The 26,337-nt window shown below is 39.2% G+C and overlaps 2 long non-coding RNA genes across 3 annotated transcripts; one reads left to right on the forward strand and one right to left on the reverse strand.

The window, feature by feature from the left end:
* Positions 1-5,349: 5,349 nt before the first annotated feature.
* LOC120096227 (uncharacterized) lies at positions 5,350-11,020 on the reverse strand. 2 transcript variants are annotated; one of them, XR_015635433.1, is made up of 4 exons: positions 10,800-11,018; positions 9,493-9,716; positions 7,797-8,207; positions 5,350-5,843 (listed from the first exon to the last, which is right to left on the reverse strand). It is a non-coding gene; the product is annotated as an uncharacterized LOC120096227 (long non-coding RNA). The 2 variants fall into 2 exon arrangements; XR_015635432.1 differs by lacking the exon at positions 5,350-5,843 and having other exon boundaries at positions 6,540-8,207; positions 10,800-11,020.
* Positions 8,554-26,337, forward strand: LOC108352514 (uncharacterized). Its single transcript, XR_015635434.1, has 3 exons — positions 8,554-8,646; positions 22,198-22,310; positions 26,066-26,337. It is a non-coding gene; the product is annotated as an uncharacterized LOC108352514 (long non-coding RNA).

Below are 26,337 nucleotides of genomic sequence, written 5' to 3' on the forward strand. Positions count from 1 at the left end.
TGTCACCTTCCGTGTGTTCCAGGATACCTAAAAAACAGGCCTAACACAAAATTATGGACTTCTTTAAGACATTATCAGAATAAAATATAAACAAATAAAAACAACTTTAAAAATCAAAACCTCTATTTAAATGTTCCAAGATGATGGTAATGTTTTTATCAAGATGTCCAAAGGCAGAATATGCCTACACTCTTAGATATTTTATTTGTTGTTCCCTTCCACCATCTATAAATTTAGAGTTCAGGACTGTTGTTTTGACTTTGCAGTCTAATAATTTGTGTTTACTGATAAAATAGTATTTTGTAACTGGCTACTACTCTTGGTGCTGAGTTCTTTACATATACAGAAGTTAGTTTAGTTACAGAGGAATTATGCCTTGAAGAAATAATCACAAACTTAGAATACCAGAAGATCCTTCACATACACCTAACCTCCCAGTGTTCAGGACGTTAGGGGTAAGGGCCTTTCTGTGACTTTTTTTAATTAATCAAGTTTGTTCTGTTACAATTTCATACATGCATATACTATATCCTGATTGCTTTTCTATCATTGTACCCCAACTCTGACCCTCCTCAAACACCCTACCTATAAGATTTTTTTTTTCAATTCATGTGTTTTGTCTTTGTTTTGTGACTCACAGAAACAGTATTGTTTTGTTCCAGCAAAATGTACTGTCTGTGTGAGTGGGATTTGGAAGTCTTTACTAGAGCCTGGTGGACTCACCAAAAGATAACCAATGAAGATGAGAACTACCTCTCTTCCAGAATCAATCATTAGCCCCAGCACAGCAGGATTTTGCAGGGTCCCATATCCTGTCCCTGTGCTTGGAAGTTTGAATATGAACAACATTTTCTTGGCAAAATTGTTTGTTTATTCATATATTTATTTATGGGGTGTGTGTGTGTGTTTGTGTGTGTGTATGTGTTGTGTGTGTGTGTGTGTGTGTGTGTGTGTGTGTGTGTGTGTGTGTGTGATGCATGTAGAGGTGAAAGGAAAGGACTCAAGATGGGAATCAAATCAAGGTTGTTATGTTTGTAGTTAGGTGACTTTACCAAATGAGCTTTCTACCAGTTGTTACTTGGTACAACCAAGATTTCAATGACTGTAGGATGATTTGAGAACCTTGTTGGCTAGTATACATGGGGAATATCTTCCTACCCAACCACCAACCACAGAACCATATACACATACACACACAGATCAGCACAAACATACACAGAGAGAAACACACACATACACACACACACACACACACACAAACTCACATATGTATACATTAAAACATCAAACAAAACAAAAGCCAGACAATCCCCATTCACAAAGAAAGGCTAAATCAAAAGCTAGATATCTCTGAAGATCAAAGAGCATACCTGAATCCATAAAGAATGTTTACTTCATTATTCTGGCTGATTTCTGGGCTTTATGTTTGTCCATATCTGTTATTGCAAAGGTTTTCTCTCTTGACTTTTTCATTACTACTGTATTTGTGAATCTCATATTCAATATTAGAAAGCTGTGTTTTCCCACCTTATCAAACTTTACTAATAAAACAATGGAGGTATATTTGAGAGCAGAGAGTGAAATAATGTAAGGTAAACTTTGATGTTGATGAAGGAAAAACAAATGATATTGGGTGAGAGCTGATTTAACTTGGTATTTTGTGGAAAGCCCAAAAGTACTTCAGTTGGTATTGTAAAAATTATTGATGCTTGGTTTAATATTTTTCTGAGCTATATCATTAAAGATATGGGCTTTAATTGTCTTAAATTTTATATTTTATTTTATGAAGTGATAGACCAACAAATTGTGGAGGCAGCCATGATGGTATTTACCTGTGTCTCAGCACTTGGGGAACAGAGTCAGGATGAGCACAAATTCAAGGCAATTGAGTGACATAATGAAACTTTTCTCAGAATATTATGAAACAAAATTAATTTTTGAGATATCATGACAATAAGCCCTTAGTGCTAAGCTTTTAAAATTATTTATTTTCAAAGCATCTAAAGAACTTTAATATAAGGACTCATAATGATTTGTCACCTTTATTTGTTTCCTTCTTTTGTGAGTCTGATGTATGTCTATATGACTCTGTGTGTGTGTTCCTGTGAATGTATCTGGAGGCTGTCCACTTAAATTTTTGGAATGCTCTCTCTCCCTGACCCTGCAGAAACCCTTGGGAAATCCAGTTTTTTTTCTGTCTTCAGTATTCAGATTTTAGGTATATTCCTCTGCACCTAACTTTTTCTATGGTTTCCTGATCTTCAATACCAGGTGACATGCTTGCTGACCAAGCTAGCTTCCATGTATTTCACAATCACTTTTAATTTGTAATTGTTAGTTTAAAACTGTGTATATCCCTTAGTACATTTGTCACCAGAGGCCTGAAGATAGTATCAGATCTCCTAGTGCTAGAGTTAAATATATTTATGACGTGACCTGAATGTTAGTTTGTCATGTCTTCAGCTATGCTCAAACTTTTTCACTGCATTTCATTTAGACTGGACAAATTTAAGTCGAATATTTTGTGGGTATACTGTGTGATTCTTATTCCAGTGGGGGTCTTATTTGGCTACAAGAAGTGATGTCTTCATATTATATAGCCGCACCACTAGGCATCTTGTCTAAGGTCAGCTGCACTGACTCTAAGGAGTCTTTCTTACCAGGTACCAGAAAGTTTCTAATAATTATGCCCACCACCAAAACCCAGAAAAATAAAGATTTCCATTCATTCCCCTGACCCTTATGTCTATGTCCTGTCTTTTCTTACACCTAATCTTGCCCCAACCTATTCCACTCATTCTGCCCATTCCCACTGTCACCTACTTCCCTTCCTCTGCCTTCTATGACTATGTTGTTCTTCCTTCTAAGTGTAATTCAAGCCTTGCATCTTGTATCATGCAAGGGGTATCTTGGGTATTCTGTACTTTATGACTAATATCTATTTATGTGTGAGTTCATATCATGTGTGTTTGCATTACCTCAATCAGGATGATATTTTCTCCTTCAGTCATTTTGACTATGAATACCATTATATAAATAAATGATATTTTCTGTATTCATTCTTCTCTTGAAGGATATCTGGGTTGTTTTCAGTTTCTGGATATTACAAATCTAGTGTATTTGAAGAAGTGTAGCAGATACTCATGTGGTATGGTGAATCATCTTTTGGGTGTTTGCGCAGAAGCAGTATAGCTAGGGTCTTGAGGTAGAAAATTTTCCAATTTTCTAAGAAACTGTAAAATGATTTCCAGAGTGGCTGTATAATTTTGCAGTCATAACAGCAACGGAGGAGTATTCCCCTGTCTTTAGATCCACACCAGCATGTACTATCAATGGAATTTTTTATCTTAGCCATTCTGATTACTATAAGTTGGAGTATCAGAATTCTCTGACTAGACCTGTCTCAAACTATTTGAGTTACTTGGTTTCTTCGAGTCTTTCTTGTTCAACTTTTGGTATATTTTGGATATTAACATTGTCATATAAACTGTTAAGTGAAGATCTTTCCTCAATGTCTAGACTGCTCTTTTCTCCTATTTACAGTGTCTTTTGCCTTATAGAAGCTTTTCAGTTTCATGGCCTTTTAATAAATTTTTCTTATAGACTGAGCCCTAATTCCTTTCTCTTCCCTTTTATCATTTGTATATATTAAGACTACTGATTTCTTTGAGAAAATTTATGTCCAGCAACATTGATGAAGTTGTAGCAGGAGTCTGGTAGAATTTTGGGGATCATTTATGTTTACTATCATATCATCTGTGAACAGTTAATGCCCTGACTTCTTCCATTCCAATTTCAATTCTCCTGATCTCCTTTCATGGTCTTACTACTCAAGCTAGAACTTCAAGTCCTCTATTGAGTAGATAGAAACAAAGTGGGCAGCCTTATCTTTTCTCTGATTTTAGTTTTACCCTATTTAATTTGATATTGGCAATTGGCTTACTGTATATTTTCATTGTATTGTAGTATGTGCCTTGAATCCTGTATATCTCCAACACTTAAAATGAAAGGATGTTTACTCTTTCAAACATCTTTTCAGCATCTAATGTGATGATTATGTGATGTTTTTTCTTTTAGTTTGTTTATATAGAGTTGAGGATTCAACCATCTTTGCATTTGGAATGAGCCTTTCTTTATATTGTGAATGATGTTTTTGATGTATTCTTAGGTGAAGTTTGTGATAAATTTATTGAGTATTTTTGCAGTGATAGTCATAAGCAAAACTGATCTGAAGTTCTCTTTTTGTCGAGATTTTGTATAGTTTAGATAACAGCATGATTATGGACTCATAGTAAGAATTAGGTAGTATTTTGTGTTTTACTTTTTTTTGGAATAGTTTTGTGTATTATAGACTTTTGATGTATGACATAATAAATTTTTTAATTAACTCAGTTTCTGTTGTTATTTCTTCCTTGTCTTTCCTAACTATGTTGGGATTAACGATGTACATTTTAATTAGATTGACTAAGGGGTTGTATATCTTGTTGATTTTCTCAGTGAACCAGTTTTTGGTTTTGTTGATTCTTTGTTTGGTTCTCTTTGTTTCTGATTGATTTCAGCCCTGGGTATGATTTTTACTTATGTCTAACTATTTTGGAAATATTTCCTTCTGTTTGTTCTAGAGCTTTCAGTTATGATGTTAATTTTAAAGTATGAGATCTTTCAACTTTATTTATTAAGGCACTTATTGCTTTGAATCTTCCCATTAGCACTGTTCTCATTGTGTTCCATAAATTTGGGTATGGTGTGCCTTTATTTATATTCAGTTCTAGAAAACTTTTAATTTCCTTCTTTATTTCTTTCCTAACCATTGAGTAGAGAGTTGTTCATTCTCGTTTAGTATGTGTGTTTTCTGTTGTTTCTGTCATGTTGAAGTCCAACTTTAATCTATGGTTTTTGATAGAATGCTTAGGATTATTTGAAAAGTCTTGCATCCTTGAAGCTTGTTTTATGCCTCATTATTACATCAATTTTAGAGAAGGTACCATAAAGTGCTGAGAAAAAGGTACATTCTTTTGTTTTGGAGTAAAATATTTTGTAGATAGCCCTTGATTGTTCTACTTTAATGGGTATACCTGCCCACTGTGGGATGCAGCATTCTCTGGATAATAGTGCAGAAAGTTAGCTGAGCACTAGTATAACATTCATTATTCCTTTTAATTATAGAAGTCAGGTAACCAGCCACCTTTAAGCTCCTGCAGCTCTGAACTCCCTGATGTGGATGGTACCCTTGAACTATAAACCAAAATGATACTTTTATCACTTACATTGCTTTTGTTGGGAGATTTTTAGCAAGGTACAATGAACAAAAGAAAGTAAGAGGGCTAATGACAGTCCTACACAATCATATTTGTGTTACCAAATTTCCATATTTTTAAAAATGACCTGACAGTATTTGCCCTAAAACTATCAAAATTCCAATAAATAGGGGAGCACAATGAACTCTATACAGTTGGTATTCCAATTGTCCTTGGTACAGAGCTACACAGGAACCAGGCCCTAGGTAATGATCTCATAATTTTTAAATAGGTGCACAAGACAATTATTGAACCCCCACACTCTGTATACAGCAAGAGGGAAGAAACACTCATTTGTTAGCATTAACACATTTAATTTCTACTCACTAGAAGAAGAACATATTAGCTACTCAGATGCTGTATTCTTTCTTGTCCGGTTGCCATTTTTGCCATGTGTTACTGATTATCAGCAGCAGCAGCTTGTCATCCAGTCAAAGCTCTCATATCTGCCCTTTGTGACCATAACAGTAATCTACACTCTGTTTCTTAGGTGCATCTAGAGCTACTGTTGATCACTGGAAACTTTTGGGAGGCAACCAGTAGTTCCTGGAATAGGATAAAAGAGATACTTTAAATAATGCCTTGGAAACTAATCATTTCCTCAGTCAAAAACTGATAATATTAATTTCATTCAAGGTACAGTTTCTGCCTTTGAAGTTAAAATCATAGTACATTTAGAACCAATTTTCTATCCTGTATCCTAGAGCTCCAAGATAATGGAAAGTGCAATGTTTATGGTGCCTTCTTCCTTCCCCGATTTCTTTCTTCTTCATGCTTCTCTTTTACTCCTTATTCACCTTTTCCATCCAAATCTGTGTTATGAACCTTCAAGGTGACTTGTATCTCAATGAGGATATAATGCTAAAATAAGATATTTAATGAGTCTTACAAGGGCATCATTTATTCATTTAACTTTTACTTTCCATTAGGAGAATGTGAGGTGAAAAAAACAAACAAACCAACAACAATAACGACAACAAAAGATCAAGGACAGCATGTGTAGAACCTTCACAGAAGTAAGGCAGAAGATGGAATACCAGCACAAAAGACAAAATGTCCTAGAAAGTTCTCATACAGGCCTTTCAAAGACAGAGACAGTAAAGCTGGAATCTGAGTGTCAAATTTGCCTTGGCCATGTAAGGGATGGTCTGGCATTATTATTATTATGCCCATTGCTATTTTTGGACCGGAAGGACCATTATCAAAAAATCCACTCATCCCCAAAGATCTCTCAAGCCAAGATTCAATAAAATCAGCAAGAGGTTTATTAATTCTGGCATGTTGGGGTTTCTCAGCCTTTAAGCAGGAGAAGAAGATGAAGAACCCCATCCTACAGATACATGCTAATTTTAAGCACAAGAACCACAAAAACAAGAGGAATGGGGATGATGCATAGAGGCACACAAGAATTGGTTGGAACCATTTGCCCTTTAACTTCATTGGTCCACATTGTGGTCACATTGTACTTGTTGCCTGGAGCAATGCTGTGGTTTTTGGGTGGTGGAAAGTCCCTGCTGTTCCTGCCAGTCATGTGCTACCATGAGTACTTGGTGTAACTAGATCATAAAACCACAAATGGGTGGGGGAGATATAACTGGTGGAATTTCCTGGCCGGGGAAATTTTCTAAGGGGAGGGGTATAGCTTGTGGAATTTTCCTTTGGTTTCACCGTCTCCCCTTTTTCTTCTGGATGATTTCAATCACGAAATCACAATTTATCTTCTATGGATATAGTCTGATACTGTTGTCTTCACATCAAGACCTGGACAGAACTTATCAATTCTCAGATAAAGGCTACTAAGTGATTAAGAATGCAGGGGTCAAAAGTGAACAAAAGGAGCAGAATAAGTAAGGGTTCCAGGAGGGTGGAGATCAATATGGTAAACCCGGGGACTTACTGAATGAGGAAGCGAACCACCCTTGGTGGCTCTCACTTTTCTCTTTATCTGCTAGCTAAACATTCTCTCACTTTGGCAATAGAATCTTTAACAACTCCAGAATGGTCTATGTAGAAAACATTTTCCTTTAGGGTAGCACACAGACCTCCTTCTTTAAGGAATACCCAGTCTAATCTTCTCCTATTCTGAAGGACTACTACCTCTGAGAGGGAGGCCAGGGATTCTTGGAGGTCAGCTAAAAGCCTTTTCTACTCTTTCTATATCTAAGTCAACGGCAGCCCTCAGTTCCCCATAAGTTTTGAGTTGCAGATGTCCAGTAACTGTCCCTGCAGCACCTAAACTTAGCCCAAAGATAATTATCAGAGTAATTACCAACTTCTTTTGTGTCTTACTTAGAATTTTGCATCAGGATTCCAATCAGAGCACTATCTGAACAAACACATAAAAGTCATGACTGCCTTTTATAACTTCTAAACTTATACAGGTTGTGATCCCTGAGGGACAGTCCCAAGAAATGTTAGGAGTACTAACATATGCAATGCCTTCATAGTAAGGGGATGTTACATCATTTGCAATAGAAATCAAGCCTACCCCACACTTACAATTGAGGAACCTATCTCGATGGATCCCGGGGCAAACATAAAATTCTTGCTTTCAAAACACTCTTCAAGTAAGCATTACAGCAATACCCCCAGTCACATCTCTGATGCATCCATTATCTGACATGCAAGTCCAGGGAGGTTTTTATAGATCTGAGTGTCCCTCTAGTTCCCAGCTCCCAGCCCCAACAGCTAGTATGCGGCTGGTGTGGGCTGAGATTGACGGCTGTTGGGATGGTCAGCAGCACCAGGTACAGTCCTTTCCAGTAAGTCACAAGTGTCTGGGCTCAGTGTTGTCATATGTAGACCAAGTCTCCAACCTGGAACTCGTGAGGTGTCTCAGGGGTCCCTGGGGCATAGGCTGCTGCAAGCTGTGACCAGATTTCTTTCTGTATCACCTGTAGATCTTTTAACCTGGCATATAAATCATTATTAGTGTGACATATTGATTCAATAACATCATCTAATACAGTCAGAGGAGCTGAGGCCGCATATAAGATCTCAAAGGGGGTAAGGCTGAATCTGGAAGGGGTATTTTTTGTTCTGAAGTGAGCAAGAGGGAAGGAGTACCATCCAGTCTGCGCCACTCTCTATGGTCAATTTGGCCAGGCTCTCTTTTAGAGTTCTATTCATTCTCTCTATCTGTCCTGAACTTTGAGGTCTGTAGAATTTCCAATAGACCTCTAAATACCTGGCCACACCCAGGCTTACCTTGGCAACAAAAGCAGGGCCATTGTCTGATGTCATTACATTAGGGACCCCAGATCTTGGCAAGATTTCTTCTAATATCTTCTTGGCTGCCATGGTAGCTGTTTCCTGCTTAGTAGGAAAAGCCTCAACCCATCCAGAGAAAGTATGTACAAACACTAGAAGGTATTTGGAATCATATTTTCCTGGCTTACCTTCTGTAATTTCCTGAGCAAGGGATAGGGGCAGTCAGGGATGACCATGAACTAGTGGAATACCTGGCCCATGCTAAGGTCTACTGTTCTTCGGGTAGTCCATGAGTATTGCTTGTTGCCTATAGCTACCTGTACCCAAGGTCTTTTGCTGGACACTAGCCCTTTGGCCATAGGAGCACAGAGTGTTGGGTCCCTGTATTCACAAAAAAGCTGGGTGGACTTTCCCTCTATCTTTGCACATAGCGAGTACTCTAGGACTGAGAGGCTTGCTTTTGGGGACAATGAAATGCCCCCCTTCTTTTACCTAGGGCAGTCCCTGACCCAGTGTCCTTTTTCCTTACAAGGACCTTTAGCCAGAAATTCTCTTCTGTTGCCAGGTACCGTCTTCCTAGTCTCTCTAACTATTGTGGCCAGTAGAAGTTCCTCTCCTGTCTTTTATCTCTCTTTAGCTCTCTAGTTTCCTCTTCTCTCTGTCTCTTTTTTCCCCTAGCTTCCTGCTCTTTTTGTCTTCTTTTCTCTTTCTCAGTCTTTCTGTTATGGTATCTTTTGCATCTTACAGACACTGAACCACACTTCAACCTTACTTTCTCTATAATTTGTACTCAGCAACTTAACCCCTCAAGTTTCTGCAACTTTCTTTTCATATCTTCAGCTGATTGATCTATGAAGGCCACAGAAGCAATGGCTTTGTGTTCTTCTGCTGTAGGATTTTAGGGAATGAACTGACAGAAAACCTCCCTCAAACATTTCAGGAACACTGAGGTGAATTCTTTCTGACCCTGGACCATTTCCCTTACCTTAGCCAAATTGGTGGGGGATTTTCCAGCCCCTCGGAGACACACCATTGGAGCCTGTTGATATACCTGGTACTCCCTACCATCAGGTGTGTTGAAGTCAACAGGCAGGAGTGAGGGCCTTCCATTTGTGTCTGGAACATTCTTTCAGGCCTCTAAATAGGATGCTGTATTTCCTCAGTAGTAAAGAGGACCTATAACAGCTACTAACAAGCATCTCAAGTGGGCTGGTGGAAAAAAAAAGAAAGAGAGTCTAGAAAATAGAGGTCCAATGAAGAGGACAAATAGCATTCAGTGGCACAGCTAAACAAGGGGTAGCACAGAGCTCCTTCCAGGGTCCCTGCCCTACAGCTCCTTGTACACAATGCTCCCCCCTCTCCCTCCCTCTTCTATTTCCCCTTCCATAACGTTCTCGATTGGGGCCAAGGGTGCAGGTGGGGCATTAGCAGGGGATGCCTGAGGCATTACAGCAGGCTGGGGAGTGAGTGTGGGAGGGTAAGGAGGTGTGGGACTGGAGAGAATCAGGTCAGTCTGGAGGTCTGGGTAGATCTCCTTTTTATCAGGCTTGACCATTTTGTTGCCTATTTCATCTCAGGATGTTCTGTGATGGGCCAAAACCTCAGTCTTGTGGCTCCCTGAAAGTGAAACAGAGGGCCAAACCCACAGAGGGAGAGAGAACCAGATCTTCCCAAACCAGAATGTAGGAAATCTAGTCAGGGTGGCTGGAAGGTCACAGTTGAACAACCTTACTCTTGTCTCACCTGCTCTAAGTCTGCCACTTAGATTTCTTTATCTCCACAGATAGATTGTGGGCCCCTGTTCTAACTTCACTCCAACAGGGACTGTCCCATAGTCTGTTAGTCACACAGAAAGACAACCAAAAGATTAACAGACAGAAACAGAAGGGTTCACAAAAACAAAAACAAGCGGCTGCCATGAGACCTCCACAAAACTGAAACTGATTTACATGGGAGCTTCTGTGAGCTAACCAGAGACAGGTAAAGGGGTGTAAAGTGCACTTCACTCCTCCTTCCCAAACAAATGATGGGGAATGGATTCCACTTCACTCCTCCTTCCCAACGGGATTGTAGAGTGTCCCTTAGGAACCCTCCACCTAGAGCGTCCTCCAGGCTGTGGCCTATGACATCCAGCATGTCTGCCTGTGACAGCTGCAAGCCCCACACGGGACCCACAGTGACCACTGAGGGGCCTCCAACCCCTCTCCAGGCCCCAGAAAGAAATTGGTAAAACACAAGACAGAAAGTAACACAGAACACAAAACACAGGACACAAACTTTTCTCAAGCATACCTCCTAACCTGGTGTGCATGGCATGGGGGGGGTGAGTGGGATCCCAGACGAGCCCCCAAATATTGGACCTGAAGGATCAGCACCAAAGATCTGCTCATCCCCATAGACCACCAGAGCTGAGATTCAATGCAATCAGCAAGATGTTTATTAGTTCCAGCACGTCAGGGTTCCTCAGGCTTCAAGCAGGAGAAGGCAAAGAACCCAGTCTTACAGATACATGTGACTTTCAAACACAAGAATCACAAAAGCCACAGGAATGGGGACGGGTACATTGAGGCACACAAAGATTGGTTGGAACCATTTGCCCTTTAACTTCATTGGTCCATATTGTGATCACATTGTCCTTGGTGCCTGGAGCAATGCTGTGGTTTTGGGTGGTGGAAAGTCCCTGCTGGTCCTGCCAGTCATGTGTCTACCATTAGGACAGGGTGTAAATAGGTCATAAAACCACAAATGGGTGAGAGAGGTATAATTGGTGGAAATTCCTGGAAGGGGAATTTTTCTTAGGGGAGGGGTGTAGCTTGTGGAATTTTACTTTGGTTCCACACTATGTGCCTATACTTGCTTGTATAATTTACATATTTTCTTGTGCCTTTTTTGAAGGATATCTTCTCTGCCAAGGTTAATGACTCCATGTTATTCAGAGGCAGCATGAGTCTAGGATGTTAGTGTGTGTATAAGGACTTTAGCAAAATGGTGATCACTGTGACATTAAGGACAGTCCTTAGGCTGTGGGAAAGAAAAATTTGAACATCAGTTCAAGAATATATCATTCTCATGTATGCAAAATAAAAGGATGAAATATGAAAAAATACGAGTTACATCACTTTTTTTTTACATAAAAGAACAGAAGAAACTGGACTATAAACAAGCTTTTCAGAAATGTATTAAGGAAGCTAATAGTGAGATTTCAGGAATGGTGATCACAGGGCAAGTTACCACCCAGGTAATTTAATTGTCAGTATCCTGCTGTTTCTGCCTGCACAGCACAAAGAGTTCATGCATCTGCTATTGTGCAGGTTGTTGTTGTTGTTGTTGTTGTTGTTGTTGTTGTTGTTTTGTTTGTTTGTTTTAATGTGGAAGCTAAAAATCTGAACTCATCTTCAAGTAGCACTTTGCCAAAATACTCATTTCATCAACCTTCTAATTGTAATGGTTTTATTCCTGCTTTAAGGCTAGAACGTCAGTCTAGACATTGATCTCTTTTGCTGAACAACTTTGGAACTGACTCTAGATTTTCATGGTGACATGGGCTTTATCTATTCCTCACTCTCTGGCCACCTTGTAAATGGCTTCACAATGACAGTATCAGAGAAAACAATTGTCGAAATGGACTCTTTTTCTAGGTGCAGACTTGTCATTATCTTCTCTTCTAAGAGTCCATCCAGGCACATGTGTTTCATGACATTTTCAGTTTCTTTTTACTCTGTCTGCTCTACATGTCTTTTCTTAATGCTTTGGGTTTTATAATCTTTCTTTGATGTCTCATCCTCACTGAGCACCTGCCTGCTGCCATGTGTTCTTCTTCATGCTGTCTTAACTCAAATATCATAGATTACCCTCTTCTCCATTTTTTTCTTCTCCTCTAGGCATCCACTGAGATCTATAGCATGCGTTACCTGTGGGGGTTTTCTTTTAAAGTTGAACAAAATTGACCATGAACTTCTGTAGTGATATTCTCTTTTTTATTAGTGAGAGGATACGCTTCGAAAGGGGACTCCAATTTTTGGTATAAATAGCATGTCATCTCCCCGTCTCTGTTATTAGATGGTAATAAGCATCAACCAAAATCCCTTGCTTTATTCAAACTCTAAACTCCTTATTTTCTTTATATTTAAATATTTTATCAACTCATCAATCCTTTGTGTTTTGCTTTTTTCTTTCTTTCTTCTTCTTCTTTTTTTTTTTAATGTAAGAATGTCTAAGGCTGGTAATTGGGTGAGGATGGGGAGGAGAACATCCATATAGAAGGGGAGGGGAAGGGGTTAGCTGGATGTTGGCCCAGAAACCGGGAAAGGATATAATTATCAAATTTAAATAAGAAATACTCAAGTTAATAAAGATGGATAAAAAGAAAGAAATATCTAAATAATACACAAATTAAAAAATTACAGTTTTAAGAATTTAGAAAACTATATGGTTAATAAATCATTATCAGAACTTGTTTTTCTAAACTGCCAGTTTACTCACATTCCAGCTTCTGCTAAACACTGTATCATCTGATGACTTCTTACAAAAATGTTTATATTTGAAAATGGTGGTATAGGCAGAGCATGACAGAAAACAGCAAAAGTTTGGAGTTCAGTAGACAGCTGGTGGTAACAACTATACTGGCTAAAATCTAGGAGAAGCACTTTAGAAATATGGAGATTTCTAAAGGGCTGCACAAACACATGAAATTACATACATGTGGTGGCCAGAGATCAACCTCATATATCATTACTATGAATGTCATTCTTTGAGATAGAGAATCTTTCTTGCCTAGAGCACAGCAAGAAGGCTAGGCTGGATTGCCAGTAAGTCTGAGAGTTACACTGGTCTCTGTCTCTTGAATGCTGGTTTTAGAAGCATGCACTATGATCCGTGGCTATGTATTTTGGGTTGAGGATATCATATCCAGGTCCTTATGATGTGGCACATGTACTTTGATTGGAGCCACTTCTCCAATCCCATGGGATGCTTATATGACAAAGGTTACTACATAGTTAGGTATTCATAATTTCAAAAAAGAATTATAGTGCTCTGCCGGAATTACAGTTGAAACTTAAGGTCATACGAAGAAGTTTGATCTTCTGATAGTCTTGCCTTCAGTTAGATTTGACTAAGGACAACCAATTGTCTCAAGTATGTCTCTTCTCACACATGAACTGTCTTAAATGGTTGACAATTTGATGAAGCTCTCTTCTTTTTCTTTCTTCTGTTTAAAATGATTTATTATTTATTTTAAGTGAAAACACTGTAACTATCTTTAGACCCAACTGAAAAGGGCATTGGAACAATTAGAGATAACTATGAACCACCATGTAGTTGACAATAATTGAACATAAGAACATTGGAAGAGCAGTCAGAGCTCTTAATTGCTGAGTCTATCACTCCAACACAGAAGCTCTCTTCTTCTTCTTCATTTTTTTCATTTTTATTGGTTATTTTATTTAATGACATTTCAAATGTTATGCCCCCTCCAGTTTCTCCTCGACATAGCCTCTATTCCCTTCCCGTGACTCTATGAGGGTGATGCCCCACCTGCCTACCCACTTCTGCTTCAGTAACCTAGCATTTCCCTTCTCTGGGTTATTAAGCCTCCAGAGGAACAAGGGACTTACCTCCCATTGATGCCTCAAAAGGCAATTTTCTGCAGCATATCCAGCTGGAGTCATGGGTTCCTACATGTGTATTCTTTGGATGGTAGTTTAGTCCTAGGGACTTTTGCAGTGTTTGGTTAGTTGATGTTGGTCTTCCTATGGGGTTGCATACCCTTTAGCTCCTGCACTCCTTGCCTTAACTTCACTATTCTGGCCCCCATGCTGAGTCTGATGGTTGGCTGAAAGCATTCATAGCTGTACTGGTCAGACTTTGTCAAAACCTTTCAGGGGACAGCTATACCAGGCTCCTGTCACAAGCACTTCTTGGCATCAGCAATAGTGTCTCAGTTTGGTGTGTCCAGAAGGTATGGAACCCTAGGTAAGGCAGTCTTTAGATGGCCTTCAGTCTCTGAGTCACTCTTTTTCCCTGTATTTTCTTTTGACAGGAAGAATTCTGGATTAATATTTTTGTGTTGGGTAAGTGGCCCAATCCCTTAACTGTGAGCAGTGCCAATCCACTGGATATAGTCACTACAGGTTCTCTCTCCATTTTGTTAATTATTTAAGCGTATGTTCTCACTGTTGAATTCAAGCAATTTCTTGGGTCCCTGGCAACTGGGACTTTCTAGTGGCTACCTCTAGTTATGCTTCCCACACTGCTACTCCCTTCCTTTCAAATTCCTGAAATACTGATCTTGTCCCCTATCTCCTCCCTTATCTGAACCAGTCCCCCTTTTCCCTCCCTGTCCTTTCTCCCTCCCAGGTCCCTCTGCCCCTCTACTTCCCAAGATTATTTTTATGCCCCTTCTGAGTAGTACTGTAGGATTAACAGTTTGGTATGATCTTATTTCTTCTTTGGTTTCATATGATCTGTGAGTTGTATAATGGGTATTCTGGGCTTCTTTTTGGCTAATATCCAGGTAACAGTGAGTACATACCATGTGTTGTTTGATTTGTAACTGGGTTAGTTCATTCAGGATATGTTCAAGTTCCATCCATTTTCCTGCAAATTTAATTAATTTGTTTTTAATAAATTAGTAGTAATCCACTGGGTAAATGTAACAAATTTTCTGTATCCACCCCTCTGTTAAGGGAAATCTGCATTGTTTTGAGCTTCTGGCTATTAAATATAAGACTACTCTGAACATAACGGAGCAAGTCATTGTATATGTTATAGTATAATTTGGGTATAGGCCCAGTAGTGGTAGAGCTGGGTTCTCAGGTAAAACTATTGCCAATTTTCTGGCGAATGGTCAGAGAGATTTGCAGTCATTGTACCAGCTTGCAATTCCACCAACAATGGAGGTGTGTTCCTATTTCTCCACATCCTCCCCAACATCTACTGTTACCTGAGTTATGAACTTAGCCATTCTGATTAGTGTAAAGTGGCATCTCAGGGTCGTTTTGATTTACATTTTCCTGATGACTAATGATATTGAAACATGTCTTCAAGTGCTTCTCAGCCACTAAAGTTTCCTCCATTGAGAATTTTCTCTTTAGCTCTGTACCTGACTTTTTTTAAATAGGATTATTTGGTTCTCTGGAGTCTAACTTCTTGAGTTCTTTGTATAGTTTGGTTGTTATTCCTCTATCAAATGTAGAGTTGGTAAAGAACTTTCAATTTGTGGGTTGCTGTTTTGTCCTACTGAGAGTTTAATTAACCTTACAGAAGCATTTCAATTTTATGAGATCCCATTTGTCAGTTCTTGATCTTAGAGCATAAGACATTTGTGTACTGTTCAGGAAATTTTCCTCTGTGCCAATGTGTTTGAGGTTCTTTCCCACTTTTTCTTTTATTAGATTCTGCATATATAGTTTTATAGTCTTTTATCCACTGAGACTTAAGTTTTGTTCAAGGAGATAAGAATGGGTCAATTGGTACTCTTCTACATGCTGATTGCCACCTAAGGCAGCACCATTTGTTGAACATGCCGTCTTTTATTCAACTCGTTGGTTTTGGCTCCTTTGTCAAAGATTAATTGAATAAAGGTGTATGGGTTCACATCTGGATGAAGTTTATTCCAAGTTTATTTTGATCTACTTGCCTGTCTCTGTACAAATACCATAAATTTTTATCACTATTGCTCTGTAGTATAGCTGGAGCTCAGGAACGGTGATTCTGCCAGAATTTCTTTTATTGTTGAGAATCATCTTTGCTATCCTGGGGACTTTTTTTTTATTCTGGTAGCATTTGAGAATTTTTCTCTTTATATCAACAAAGAATTGAGTTGGAATTTTGATTGCTTTTGGAAAGACTGCCACTTTTACTATGTTAATCCTGATGACACATCAGCATGGGTGATCTTTCCATCTGAAATTTTCTGAAATCTTCAATTTTTTTCTTCAGAGTCTTGAAGTTTTTATCATTCAGATCTTTCACTTGCCTGGTTAGCATCCCACCAAAGTATTTCATATAATTTGTGACTATTGTGAAGGGTGCCATTTCAGAAATTTCTTTCTCAGCCTGTTTATCCTTGGAATGGAGGGAGGTTATGTGGAAATAGTTTTGTACCCAGGCACTTTGCTAAAGATGTTTTTCTGATGTTGAAGTTTTCTAGTGGAGGATATAGGTCACTTATGTATACTATCATATCATCCACAAATTGTGATATCTTGATATACTTCTTTTCAATTTGCATAACTTTGATCCCCTTTTGTTTCATAATTGTTCTGGCTAGAACTTCAAATACTATATTGAATAGACAGGGGGAGAGTACACAGTCATGTCTTTTCCCTGAGATGAGTGGGATTCCTTCAATTTCTTTTCACTTAGTTTGATTCTGATTATTTGCTTGCTGTACATTGTTTTTATTATATTTAGGTATGTGTCTTAAATTCCTGTTCTCTTCAATACTTTTTGCATGAAGTGGTGCTGTATTTTTTATAGGATTTTGACCACCTACTGAGATAATCATGTGTATTTCTTTCCTTTGAATTTCTTTTTATATTGAATTACATTGATGGATTTCCATATATTTAATCATCCTGGCATCCTAAAGATGAAACCTTCTTGATCATGATGGATAATCATTCTGATGTATTCATAAATTTAGTTTGCAATAATTATATTGCGTATTTCTCTATCAATACACATGAGAAAAATTGGTCTGATTTTCTCTTTCTTTTTTTGGGTCTTTTGGTGGTTTAGTTATCCATGTAATTGTGGCTTCATAGAAAGAATTGGATAGTGTTTAGCTTCCATGTGTATGTGGGTTTCTGTCATCATTGTTGTTGAAGACTAGCCTGGTATAAGAGAAAGTGATGATTCCAAACTCAAAGGAGCAACATGCATCCTCAAAAAAAATACATATATATATATATATATATATATATATATATATATATATATATATATGAAAATATCGCAAAGATAAAGAGATCCCCACAAACATGAAGGCTATAGAACACCAAACATATGGGAACAGAAAGAAATTCCTCCCATCACATAATAATTAAAACAGCAAATAAACACAACAAAGCTAGAATATTGAAACGAGGTAAGGAAAAAGGGGCAATTAACATATGGAGGGAGAGCCAACAGAATTACACCAACTTCTCAACAGAGACTCAAAACACCAGAAGACCTTGAGCAGATAGTAGGTAGAAAGCTGGCATTGTAGATGTTCTAAGATTTCAAGCACTAGTAAATGAGTAGGACATCATATGATAGCAACTTTAAAGAGGGTCGGAGCTAAAAGACAGAATTTCATATTTTCATTCATCACTGATGAAGGTCATAAAGGGGCTGGTAGTCAAGTTCCTGTATTCCCCAGCAGGTAGTAAGAAAAGGATGGGAAAGACAAATTTTGACCTGCAGAACACCTTTGATTTTTCTGATCCTATACACCTACATACTCACTCCCATGATTAGAAACTCAGCTACTTGGAAGCCTGTTACCTAGTGATCAGACACAGTACTCCTAGTAGGGTTCCTTTCATTACTTATGAGATGGACTGCAGGTATCAGGGACAATCCTGCAGTCTTGTCTGGAGTCTATCAAGTATCCCTTATAGAATACCACATCTGAAAACTCTGGCTTTTGGGGAGCTGGGGTATTGTGAATAGAGCACTCTGTTTTTACACCTATCTATTCCTGAAGTGAGGTTGTCCTGGGCTTCCCTGTGCCTGTGGCTATTAGTCTACAAACTTCCTGGTAGAGATGCTCCTAGGGACAAGAGCAGATGACTCTAGATGACTTTTTTTCCAGTACACTTCATTGGCTCTACAAGTACTCTAAGAAATTGAGGTCATGAGCTACAGGGAGAGACAGTGTCAGGAGTGACTTCCTGAAAACCAGTTGAGCCGATGCCATTCCCTTGGGGAACACATAGAACTTGGGACAACTCTGCAGTCTCAGAACATCGGTGACAAACCTGCATTTTTCTCTTTTTTTTATGGATACCAAGTGATTTTTTCAGGTCATTCTGTAACCATCCTGGTAGTAGCAAAGATATTCTAAGGGGAGAAAGTTTTGCTCCTCACTTTAGTTACCTTAGGTTTGAGACAGGTGAAAAACAAGAAATTGGCATTTCTCCATGAATCAAGATAAGGGAAGCTAAAAGCTGATAGACATAGTACCAGACAGAAGGGGAATTTGTTCTCCAGGAAGAGATTTCAAATAGTACTGACAACTGATCAGACCACGTGGCATGAGAGACCAGGGGTAAGATAAAATTGGCCAGTGATAGGCAGGAACAAACCTGGATCAGGATTGCTTTCTTATGCATAATTCTAACTGTGGTATAATTGAAAGATCAATAGACCTCATAATTGCTTCTCTTCCATATGTGCCCACCTTGAACAAATCTCCTTTCTCTGCTTTTCACTCTTTCTTGTCTATTTGACTAAACCCTTAAGGCCTGCAGGACATTTTACATCTTCGAGGGTCCAGCCTCTATCTGGAACAACTCTGAACACCATGACCATAAATACATGGTTTGGATTTATTATTGTTTACTAAAAGGGTAGGTTTCTGTATTAGACTTTAAAAAAATATTATAAAGAAATATCCCAGGAAGATTAACTACATTTGTTTCTTTATTAACTTGAGTATTTCTTATTTACATTTACATTGATATTCCCTTTCCCGATTTCCCGGCCAACACCCCCCTAATCCCTCCCCCTCCCCTTCTACATGAGTGTTCCCTTTGCCAACCTCCCCCCATTACCAGCCTCCCCCCAACAATCCCGTTCACTGGGGGTTCAGTCTTGGCAGGACCAAGGGCTTCCCCTTCCACTGGTGCTTTTACTAGGATATTCATTGCTACCTATGAGGTTGGAGCCCAGGGTCAGTCCATGTATAGTCTTTGGGTATGGCTTAGTCCCTGGAAGCTCTGGTTGCTTGGCAATGCTGTTCATATGGGGTCTCGAGCCCCTTCAAGCTCTTCCAGCCCTTTCTCTGATTCCTTCAATGGGGGTCCCGTTCTCAGTTCACCTGTTTGCTGCTGGCATTCGCCTGTGCATTTGCTGTATTCTGGCTGTGTCCCTCAGGAGAAATCTACATCCGGTTCCTTTTGGCCTGCACTTCTTTGCTTCATCCATCTTATCTAATTGGGTGGCTGTATATGTATGGGCCATATCTGGGTCAGGCTCTGAACGGGTGTTCCTTGTACCTCTGTTTTAAACTATGCCTCTCTATTCCCTGCCAAGGGTATTCTTGTTCCTCTTTTAAAGAAGGAGGGAAGCATTCACATTTTGGTCATCCCTCTTGAGTTTCATGTGTTCTGTGCATCTAGGGCAATTCAAGCATTTTGGCTAATACCCACTTGTCAATGAGTGCATACCATGTGTGCTTTTCTGTGATTAGATTACCTCACTCAGGATGATAATTTTTAGTTCCATCCATTTGCCTATGAATTTCATAAAGTCGTTGTTTTTGATAGCTGAGTACTATTCCATTGTGTAGATATACTACATTTTCTGTATCCATTCCTCTGTTGAAGGGCATCTGGGTTCATTCCAGCTTCTGGCTATTATAAATAAGGCTGCTATGAACATAGTGGAGCATGTGTTCTTGTTATATTTTGGGACATCATATTTTAATGTATTTAGTTTACTACATTTTGTGATTCAAAATTATTAGGTCAGTATTAGCTTGACTTTGATGAGAGCCAAGCGTGCAAGTGTTTGGAAGAAATCACATCAAACATTTGAAAGAGAGAGCAATCAGATGCTTTACTTGTAACAACTCACTCTTCAGCCATCTCAGTCATCCCATGGCAGTTACATTATCCCTTTGTGGCAGCCACCCTGTATTAAGCTGCAAATGTAAGGCATGTTGCTAGCATCATGTGCATCCATGGACAGCTAGAAGTGCCTTCACAGCCAGCATTCAGACCCAGTGATGATGTTATCTCTAGGTGACAACACCACTTTTGAATCCATGGTCATGGCACCTGGCACACATCCCTTTGTTCATTCATCACATGCATTACATCCCAGAAAAAAAATCATTCCCCAAATCTGCAGCCAATAAAATCTATATAAGACCTACCACATGGTGTGATTTTTCTGGTACTACACTGCCCATTCTAATATTGGTGCTGAGACTCATTCACAGCCCCTGCCACATAGGCCTGGATGGAATTGTGGCTCTGTACAGGGCATTGAACCTGCTACCACATGAAATGGCCCCACCTTGTTTGTTAAGACCCATGGGCTTGAACCTCATCCTGACCAATCAACAAATTTGGCTATTATACAGGCTCATTTTCCAGTTATGGGATCATTAGATTCTATCCATACACCAGTAGATTGGTAAGCTACCTGTCAGGTTGACCACAGGAGGACTGACCAGCCTGTATGGGTCTAAGAGACAGTTTTATCCAAGATCTTTATGACTGGCCTTCTAGCTGACACATTTTAAGACTTTTACCCTTAGTTGAATTCTCTCCTCTCACTATCTGGTGTTTTGTTTTGTTTTTTTTTTTTTTTTTTCGTTTTTGTTTGTTTAATTGTTTTTGTTTTGTTGTTGTTGTTGTTGTTGTTGTTGTTGTTGGTGTTGTTTTTCTTCCTTCCACCAGGCAGATATTAAACCATTCTCTCTCTAGCACTGGGCCCACAGTTCAAGCATTATACCTGCAGCTCTCAGTCAGTAGCTTCTGTGTGACTATTTGTCTATTCAGTAAATCTAAAATGGCTCCTTGTTAGAAATACTTCATTAACAATCTCTCCTCAGAATGCTGTGGTTAGATTAATTCATTGTTATTAATTTATCCTCAGGATGTGGGTAAAGATATTTTACTCAGTGAGTATCTTGTCTTCAACCAGATCTCTAGGCTCCTCACTAGGATGCCTGCTAGAAAGTCTCAATCCACTAAAACTAGAGCTTGATATCAAGGCCTCTAAAATGTATTCATTCTCGCAAACAGGACTGGCCCAAGTACTTGTTAGATAATGACTCCAAGTGGCCATGTAAAGTCATTTTTGATCCTACCATTTTAAAGAATCTAATCCATACTGTCAGCAATCTAGAAAATTGAAGGAGCTGCTCTTTGTCTTAGCTTTACTTATCTTCATTCCAAACATACTTTTTTTCTTGTCCTGTCCCAAAACTTAATTTCTTTTACCTATGAAATCTCAAACAGATAAAAGATACTAGAATTCTTGATCCAGCTAATGAACCTCTCCATCTTACAGTCTCCAACTGCCTCTAAAACCTCTCCTACTTCCCTATCCTACCCAGCTTTTCCTTCTTACAAGATTTCAACAGAGCTTGCCTGTTCAGTTTCTACAAATCATCTCCTCCTGTGCCTGCTATAGGCTGCTCCAGTGGTCCTAAGTTGGCACCTACTTTCAGACTTCCTGCCACTTGCTCTTGATCTGCACCCAACTCCCCACCCTGCACCCCTGTACACACACTTCTTCCCCTACTTATCCTAACCCAGCTTTGATCCTTCTCTTAAAGGAAGTTGCTGGGGTAGATGTTCAAACTAGAGTACATATCCCCTTCTCATTAAATGAAGTTTCTTGATTAAAAAAACAAACAGACAAAACAGCAACAACCAAAAAACAAAACAAGCAAACAAACAAACAAAAAGACTAGGATAATAGGATCTTATACCTCTAACTTCTCTGCCTTTATTTTCCTGCCCAGGACACAAGAACAGCACTCCCATGACACCCAACAACTGACCTCCTATGCTTGGCCATGGATGACTGAAGGGGTCCAAGAATCTCACCAATTCCATCAGCATCAGGGAGCTCCAGGTAGTCATCATATTTTCTGAGAGAGCCATCTTTTTTCTTTTGGACACTGAAATCACTAACTCCATCCTGATAAAGTTTTGAGGACGCACCTCCCCTCATTTTTCCATTGTTGGGCTAGGCGGGATAGCCTTACCAACTTCATCCAACACCACTACTTAGTTGCATTTTCACAGCTGATCCTCTCACCCACTACATTTTGGTAGTACCAATGTATCCTATCCTCTTACTGAAAAGGGGTCTTGTAGCTAAGGTTAGAGCCTCTATTTCTTTTGTTTCCTCCATTTACATAAACCCCAATTCACCAGCAGCCCCTCTTCTCAACCTCCTAGCCACCCACACTACTAAATTTAACATATCATTTCTTTTGCCAGCTTCTCAAGTAGACCTGAGTCTGGGACATCCAGAATCCCTCTGATGCTAAACAGCATTCCCCTGTTGTTATCAAATTATCAGACCCTATGTCTCCCAAGCTCAATACCCACTTTTTCTCTAGAGCCCAGGGGACATAAACCTATTACCTCTAACCTCCTAAGGCCAAAAGTCAGTCTTTTCTCTTCCCCCTTTAAAACCTCTATACTAGCAGTTAAGAAAGCTAATAGAATTACAATTCAATATGTGATATTCTAGCCAAAGACAGAATCAAAATCTCAGGCACTTTTATTCTGCAGTGGTTTCTTTCCATCATTACATACTTCTTTCCTCTATTCCCTTGGGAACTTCTCATTTCTAAGTCCTAGATATCAATGATGTGTTCTTCTCTCTCCCTCTCCAATCCACAATGTGATTACTTAGATATAAAGAATGTGATTCAGTTTCTAACAGTTCCAACTAAAAAGAATAGGTTTTCTTATTACAAAGGAAAACTAGGTTTTTACATTCTTCAGTTCCTTTCTTTTCCCTCCTTTTCCATCCCTTATATGAAGCAGCTTTAGACCTCACCTACGAACATTTTCTCACACCTGTTACCAGGCATTTTCAAAAGCTTATAAAGGGTCTCCTTCAGGCCATGGCCTGACACCTCTCTGACCTGACCTGTCCCTTCTCCCTCGACATAACCAGAGAGAGAGAGAGAGAGAGAGAGAGAGAGAGAGAGAGAGAGAGAGAGAGAGATTTGCTCTTGCAGTCTTAAGCTGCTATCTGGGATCCTTTTCTGCACCTGTGGCATACATGTGAAAAACAATAAAAATAAACCTAACAATCCAGGGATGGATACTTTGTATGATTCTTGCAAATGTGTCAGATCTCAGACTCCAACTCCAGGTGTCATCAAATCCCCTTCTCTACCCAGCAGCATAGGGGTTCCTTTCATGGAATTGACTGGCAACTTGATTTTACCTGAATGCCTACTGTCATACATGCCAAGTAACTCTTGGTCTTGGTGGATAGCTTCTCATGGTGAGCGGAGGCATCTCCCACCACCAAAAAAGGGCTCAGATAGTCTCTGATTTCCTAATTGAAAAGATCATTCCTTGATCATTCCCAGCCTCCAATAATTCACTTCCTTCGTTTTTTAAACTTTATCTATATCGCTCAATATCCCTTTGCATTTTCAGATTTCTTATAACCTCCAATCTTCAGGAAAGACAAAAAGAACTAACTGTTCTTTAAAAGACTCTCTTGTCATACTGTTATAGGAAGTTCACCTCAATTCAGTAAAACTACAACCTCTGGCTCTCTTTAGGTCATGGGCTCTACCAAAGCATCCTCCTTTCCTCTCACCTTTTGAACTCATGTATGTATCTGGCGCTAACTCTGGCCCTTCTGCCTAAACATTCTCCCCTCCCTGATCACCTACTTATTCCATTACTCTGCCACTTCTGTTCTTATCTATGGAACTTTGCCAAATGCCATCTACCACAACCACTCATTGTCCTCTACCCACTCCCTGGCAACAATGGAGATGGGCTCCTTCTCTCTTTTCCATATATTGGCCCACACCTCTATCTCTTAAATGGCAGGACCATTTCAATGTACTTCTCATGAGTCACACAGTGGTTAAACTCAAGGAACTCTCTCATTGGGCCCAACTGTCTTACATCAAACCTTCCTCAATATGACTCTTCTTCCTACACCACAAACACAACAAGACTAGGTTCTTTTATGCTCCAGAGGTTGTTGAGTCCACCCACATTGTCCACCCCCAATAATACTCTATTCCAGCATCTTTACTCAAGCACACTGGAATATATACAGACTTCTCATCCTCCACCTGCTGGTTGTTTCCATCTAGGGTAATATAGGATGTCATACAGGTGAGGGTGGGTACAGGATTGAACAAGGATGTCATTGGATGAGAAGGAACAATGGGTTGGAGAAAAGTCTGAGGGAGAAGGAGGAAACTGTAACTGATGGAAGACTGGAAGAGACAACGGAGTAGCTGCAGAGAGAACATTGAGGCTGATGTTAAGCTTCCATGCTGTACCTTTATAGCATGGAAATAAACATGTTATGAATGTTCTTAAAAGACGGATGTGAACAGGGCTTTGTGTGTTTAGGTGGGCAAGTTCATCTTATCAATTGGATCAGAGATTATTGTATAGTGTGTTCCTTCATGTGCAGATTTAAGTATAAGAGAGTGGGCAACAGTAAGAGACACTGGGCTGCCACAGAGTTAGGATGTGTTTCTGTCAAGATATCTACCAGATATCTTGGGGCACTGTTGTGTTGGATCTAGAGGGGGTAAAAGACAGTCTTTAATATAATTTTACAACAACAGGGTAGCCCTTATTTTTGGAGATTTAAGTTTCAAGAAATTGTTATCATCACTATATTCAGCATTCCACATAAATATTATGATGTATCTGTTTTGCTCCTCCTTTACCAAGTTAAGGATGGTTGTAAAAACAATGCTGTGACAAATACAGGGACTGCCCATATTGGTCTGGCCATATATAAAAGGTAAGATCACTGACAATGCAAGACCCCCTTTTTCCGTATGCATGACTCATGGAATTCCAGGTGGGAAACAAGCATTATCGTTAAGTGCTATCATAAAAACTAATCTGAATCTCCAATCAGTAGTATTCACATTCATAGAAAATATGTCTCAATTTTCCAACCTTTAGAAATTTGAAAAATAGGATGTCATTACAAACACTTATAAGGTCACTACTTCTTTGACAACCATCTCATAAATTGTAGTAACTTGTCATTTCACTTCCTGCTTAAGAACCTGACCTCAGCCTACCAACTTCTTAAAAATCACCCAGTCTGGTTGCTTTACACATTGTTAACTGTGTGTACCCCCTAGAATTAACTCACTATTGCCACTTACAGCTTCTATAGTGATCATGTCAAGCAACCTCACTTCACCTTTCAACAGCCGCCCCAACACGAGTGTTGCCATAACATTTTGTGTATCATTCTTTTTTGGCATGTCAGACTGTTTCAAGACATCTATAACATTTTATGTAGAAACACAAAACTCCCTAGATAACAACAGAAGCAAAACAATTCCTATATCATCTCTGCTACAGTGCTCTACATTCCAGAATATGTCAATACTCTGTGGCACTCAAGTATATCATTGTCTGCCTGACAACTGGTCAGGAGTTTGTACATTGGTGGTCCTTTCCCCTGAATTAGTAGTAATCCAGGGATAAAAGCCTCTACCAATCCTGGTTGCATTCTCAATACTTGCCCAGCATAGCAGATTGTGCTACTCCTGGTAGCAGGAGGAAATAGCTATAGATATTGGTATGGGAACAGCAAGGCTGATTACCTCTCTAACTTTATAAAATCACTTTTCTTTCCAGGTTGAAAATGGAATTTAAGAGGTGATCCAAACCATTCTCACTCTCCAAAGACAAATTGATTCTGACAGGGGCTAGATATTCTTACAGAAAAAGAAGGTGGTCTTTGCCTTTTTCTCCAAAAAGAAAGCTGCTTCCTCGTCAACCAGTCTGGAATAATGAGAAACAAAATCTAGCAGTTAGAATCAGACATCCAAAAACATAGGGAAAAGTATGAGGCCTCTAATTCCTGGGATTTCTAAAACTTTATATAAAAATTAATACTGCCTTTCTAA

Source organism: Rattus norvegicus, chromosome 13, assembly GCF_021556685.1.
Source record: "Rattus norvegicus strain SHRSP/BbbUtx chromosome 13, alternate assembly SHRSP_T2T, whole genome shotgun sequence".
NCBI lineage: Eukaryota > Metazoa > Chordata > Mammalia > Rodentia > Muridae > Rattus > Rattus norvegicus.